The sequence below is a fragment of the Myotis myotis genome, unplaced genomic scaffold (genome assembly GCF_014108235.1).
Source record: "Myotis myotis isolate mMyoMyo1 unplaced genomic scaffold, mMyoMyo1.p scaffold_m19_p_3, whole genome shotgun sequence".
Classification (NCBI taxonomy): Eukaryota; Metazoa; Chordata; class Mammalia; order Chiroptera; family Vespertilionidae; genus Myotis; species Myotis myotis.
The window spans coordinates 21,302,284-21,308,092 of NW_023416335.1; the positions used below are offsets into that span (position 1 = coordinate 21,302,284).

The following is a 5,809-nucleotide window of genomic DNA, read 5'->3' on the forward strand; positions in this document are numbered from 1 at the left end:
AGAAATGAGAATTCAAATTGATGCCTAAAATTATTCCAACTTTGGATATGAAATCCATTTGACCCTCAGATTCTTCCTTTTGCTATTTAGGCAACTTACTGGCCATTAGCATTAATTTTTGCTCTGGAGCATGAAGTCTGCAAACTACCACCAGAGACCAAATTTAAGCCTGGTTTTGTAAGTAAAGTTTTTTTTTTTTAAATATATTTTATTGATTTTGTACAGAGAGGAAGGGAGAGAGATAGAGAGTTAGAAACATCGATGAGAGAGAAACATGGACCAGCTGCCTCCTGCACACCTCCTACTGGGGATGTGCCCGCAACCAAGGTACATGCCCTTGACCGGAATTGAACCTGGGACCCTTCAGTCCGCAGGCCAACGCTCTATCCACTGAGCCAAACCGGTTAAGGCTGTAAGTAAAGTTTTAGTGGGATAATGTCTTATGGCATCTCTCAAAAAACATACTCATTGTCTCTGGCTGCTTTTGGCCACAACAGGGGAACTGATTAGCTACGACAGAAACCTTATGACCCACAGGAGCCTAAAATATTTATCTGGCCCCCTGCACTAGAGAATTGAAAGGGAAAAAGTAGAGCTTATTTCAGATTTTACCTTTTAAGTCTTTGTTGGCAGACTTGTTTTTTAAATAACTGATTTAGAGAGAGGCAGACATCGATTGGTTGCCTCCTGCTTGTGCCCTGACCAGGAATCAAACCCACCACCCTTCAGTGCACGGAGCCATTAGCCAACCAAACCACACTGGCCAGGGTTTTGCTGGTAGATTTGTTATTTAGCTGCAAACAATAGCCAGTGAAACTAAGCAGTGTTTTTTGAGAGATATACCATAAGACATTATCTCTGATACTACCTACTGGGCCTTCTTGGGAACCTGAAATTTATACTGGTTAAGGCAGTTTTTCTCAAAGTGTGGATCTCACACTACCTGAATCTAAACCATCTGTAGTGCTTGTTTTAAAATGCAGACTCCTGAATCCCACCAAAGACTCACTGAAAGAAAATTTCTAGAGGTAAGGGTGGTCTTTGATTATTCTTTTGTAATCAAAGAGTAATTGATCCCTGCTTGTTATAGCATTCAACAAGATATATTTCTTTGCTTACCTGTTTGTCTCTCCTGTAAACTCCTTCAGAGTACGTATTGTATTATTCAATACTTTTATATCCCAAACCCTAGGGTGGGCATATTTAATTGCTATAGTTCTCAAAGGGTGGTCCATGGACTCTGGGGGTGAGGTTGTAGAAACCTTTTCAGGGATCACAAACTATTCCTTAATATCTAAGACATGATTTGCCTTTCCCCCCGCTCTGTTGATACAAAAGTACTGGTGGGTAAAACTGCTGGCGCCTTAGGCAGGAATTAAGGCAGTGGAAACAAACTGTACAATCAGTCATTGTCCACTGCTGTGCATTCATAATAAAAAACAGTACCAGTTTCACTTAAGAATACTCTTCATCAAGCAGCAAAAACCAATTTTATTAACCCTAAGTTCATACTTTTTCATATTCTATATGACAAAATAATATGCATAAAACATTTCCACCTTCTGAAGTATGCTGGTCTCTTGAGGAAAAGGCACTTGACTATTTGAATTGGTAACTGAACCAGCTACTCTTTTTTTCATGGAACATTTTTATTTGACTTGCTATTGCAATTGTTAGGTATTTGGCAGAACTTTTCTTGAAAATATGGGAAGGGAAAAATTCCCCTTTCCTTCCTCTGGTTCTTTTGGCTGGCTGAATAATCAAATCAACAAGAAGAAATTGACAAGAGAAAATAAAATTTACTTTCATGTGCATAGGAACCCCACATACATGAGAGGTTTAAACAGAAAGGGAAAATGGATATATAAAACATTTGAGGTAGAAATCAGGGAAGGCACCTTGGGGCTTCAGAAGGTCATTGCAGGGAGAGCACATGTTCAGTAATTAGTAGTTTGTCCTACCATATAAGTAGGTCCAAAAAGGTTATCCCTGATAATCTCTTATTATGGGCAAGGCTTCTCATTCAAAGTCCTCCAGATAGTGAAGGGTGTGGGGGAAGAAGTTTCTCTTGAGCCCACAAGATCTCCTTTGCCTTTAGCTCAAAAATAATCCACATACCACTTAACGCACATCATGGGATGGCTCTTCTGAATCCCCACAAAAACAAAGTGAGCTTGTCACTGCAAGGAAAACAATGGACAGTATTTGTTGCCAGTGGTAAAATCTGACCTTTTCAAGAAAAAAGTAGAATTTTGGAAAACTTTGCTGTGCTATGAACTTGACAGCTTTACAATACTTAAAAGATTTTTCTGAGATTGGTGGTAATTTTAAAAAATATTTAATAAAATCTGGTAACATTTGGAAGACTGCATAGCTCAAGTGAACTAGCATTTTCCAAGACAACAACACATGTCATAAATAGTTTATAGGTAAAAGATCCATTTAAAGTGCCAAGCAGACCAATGGATTTTAATGTATTAGAGTACTACAAAAAATTCATTGATATATTTTCAGATTTCACATTGCAACTAATTTTTAAGAAGCTACCATTTGCTGAATTTTAGTGTAGTTATTAAAAAGAATATCTACAATTACCTGAAAAGGCTATGAAAATTACTCTTTCCTTCTCCAACTACATAGTTGAGTGAGGCTGGATTGTCTTCATATACTTCAAAACTAAAATTGTAATAGATTAAATGCAGAAGCAAATTTGAGAATCCAATGGTTTTCTGTTAAGCCAGACATTAAAGAAATTTATGAAAATGTGAAGCAACATCATTCTTTTCTATGATTTTTAAGTTATTTTGAAAAAGTTATTTTTTTATAAAAATATTTACACAAAATGTTATTTTAAAATGAATAAATTTTAAATTTCTCAGTTTTAATTTCTAGTATAGTAAATAGTTATAAGTACAACCTACATACACATCACTCTTTAGGATCCAGTTCTGTCACTTAAATTACTCTGATTTTAGGTAAGTTATTTAGGTGCAGGCTGTGAAGACAGGACTGTTTATAATTTTGGCTCTATATTTGCTGGTAGTACGGCTTTTGGTAAGTCATTTTACCTCTGCAAATAGGGAAACTATAGTATCTACTTCATTAGGTTGCTCTGAGGACTAAATGGGATTATACTTGTAAAATGCTTACTTTACACCTGTGCCTACAACATAGTAAGAGCTCAGTAAATGCTAGTTACTATTTTTATTAGTTTATTATATTAGCCAATCATCTGACAAGATCCTAGAGAATGGGGCGCAGTCCTGGCTTTCTTCATCCTCTCCGTAGAGAACAGAAGTTATTTAGGTGTTATAAATTTGAGAAGGTATAAATAAACTTGTTGATATATATGCGAGGCTGTTAAACCTATAGGATAATTGATGCTATAAAATTTTCCTCTTTCAGTTTTTCTTTTTCTCAGTGTCTAAAGAAATAACAAAACTGATGCCCAGCAGGTGTGGTTCAGTGGCTGAGCGTGAACCTATGAACCAAGAAGTCTCTGTTTCTATTCCCAGTCAGGACACATGCGGGGGTTCCAGGCTCAATCCCCAGTAGGGAATATGAAGGAGGCAGCCAACTGATGTCTCCCTTCCTCTCATATTAAAAACAAAACAAAACTGAAAAACATTACCTAAACCCTTGCCCTAGAATACTCAATTATTACCCCAAAGGAGTTGAGGTCTTCCAGAGAAATAACTGGTCAGCTTCATGACTGTGGGAAATTCGTTTAACTTTTCACTTCATTTATGTCATCTTGTTTGAACAAAAACAAGCTCTCCTCTACCTCTATTAGAGATACCTTTTTTTGCAGCCCCTAGATCCAAATAAATGCAAGGGGGCGGGGGCCAAGCCCTAGTCTAGAGATAACCCTTTATCCTTGCAAGTGCCAATTGCATCCGTTCTCCCCAGCACCCAGATGTGGAAGTCTGGATAGACATAGCTGCTGGCGCCCTATCGTCCTATTTTCCACCAGGGGCGTGGCACCCAGCGTCTCCCGTGGCTTCCCGCACCACCCCTGGGGGCCCATCAGTAGGGTAAGGGTTAGCCAGAGCGTCTGGGCAGGCGGCCTGTTTTCCCAAGTATTAAGCGAGAGGGCTGGGCTTTCCTCCTTCCTCTAACTCAAGTGCCAAGGGCTGCCCTACAGCTACGAGGTCTTCTTCCGCAACCCAGCCGCCTACTGACCTCCGGCCTCACACCGCCCGCGGGCTCAGGGCGGAGGGCACAGCGCACTTACGACCCGCACGCCCAGCGGCCCCGCGCTCCGGCTCTCTGCCCGCAGGGAGGAGCCACATCTCGCGCGATTCCCTCCACCTCTCGCGACACTTCCTGGCAGTACCCCTGCGGCCCTCCTCGTCCCACGCGTCGTGTACGCGCCGGGGTCACAGCCGCCTCACCTTTGCTCTCCGCAGCCTGGTGCGCTGCTCGCCCGCAGGGAGCGCGGTGGAGCCGAGCGTCGGGCGCGAACCTGGCGAGGCCACAGGCTCCGCCCCGCTCCGCCCCGCCCCACCCCGCCCGGGCTCTGGATAAAGGCCGCCGCGCGGGGCTATGTCGTGTCCCCCTCAGCGAGGGCAGGAGAGCGTGAAAGGCAGCGAGGTTGCCAGGTGAGTACGCGACGGCGAGTTGGGGTGGGCGGTGGACCGGTGGACCGCGGGAGGCCCGACTGAGGTGCGGGATGGAGACGGGGGATGGAGATGCCGGGGCAGCGGAGGATGCGATGCCCGAGGCCGGGAATGGAGGTGCTGGGAGGACCCGGCCGGGTGGGGGTGATTTCGGTTCCAGGGAAGTGGCCCTTTGTGTCGACTGTGCCCCAAGTTGCCTTGTTTCCATGGGTGGCCCCGCTCCTCTCGGCGGGGCCGGAGGCGGTCGGAGACCGGTCCCCGAGCTCCAAAGGTGCGAGATCTGAGCTGCAGGCGTCGAGGTTCGTGGGGCCGAAGAGACACGCCCCGGTGGCTGGGTGATTTGTGTGGGACGCGGAGCTGGAGCGGCCGACCGCCCGGGGAGCGTCCGCTCCGGAGGCCAGGTGTTGGCCACCCCGCTGCGCCGGGGGCCGAGCGAGGGGGGTTGTGCGCGCTCCGCGGGGGTGGGGGGCGCCGCAGGACACTCCCCAGGTCTGCACTGCGGGGTGCGCTGAGCGTTCCGCGCGTGAAGGCATAGAGACGCGGCGGTCCGGCTTTTAAGGGAAGGCGGCTCTCGAGGTCACCTGTTACTCTACCTGGGACGCGGACGGTGCGCGTGCGCACAGTGGCCCCAGGCGAGGGTTTGTGTGTGCGGTCAGAATCTGTATCGGAGTCCCTAATTCGGCACACCTCAAGGATCAATGAAAAACGACTAGTTCTTAAGTGAATAGTTTCATTTTCAATATTTTAAGATTCCAGTTGATCATGGAAGTGGGTAATGATAGGGGGCCTGGATAGTAGGCGTTAAGAGGGAGCAAAATTTTTGCCTTTGGCACCAGACTTAGATTGGAAATTGGGGTAAAGTGTTTTTGTTGCAATCAAGTTTTTGACCATGTGTTTCTTGTGCTTCTGGGTTTGTTTTATAACTTGTCGAAAACCATGCAGTTTTCTGAGAGAATTGGGAGATCAGTACAAAGTGGTTGCTCTGACTACAGGAAGCATTTTGTTTAAAGCTCTCTCCTCTCCACCCCTCCATCCAGCTATTAATATAAAATAAATTAATCGCTGCTTTAAATTATGTAACCCCCCTAGATTGCTGGGTTTTTTAATTGTTATTTTGCAGAAATGACTGTTAATAGGAGGAATATAATTTTTCTGATAGTTTTCTTTTATCTTGTGTTTTAGAGAGAGAA

General features: G+C 44.8%; 1 long non-coding RNA gene across 1 annotated transcript; it reads right to left on the bottom strand.

The window, feature by feature from the left end:
- Positions 1–313: 313 nt before the first annotated feature.
- Positions 314–4,384, bottom strand: LOC118650252. The gene is made up of 3 exons (XR_004965920.1): positions 4,183–4,384; positions 2,596–2,676; positions 314–2,180 (listed from the first exon to the last, which is right to left on the bottom strand). It is a non-coding gene; the product is annotated as an uncharacterized LOC118650252 (long non-coding RNA).
- Positions 4,385–5,809: the final 1,425 nt, after the last annotated feature.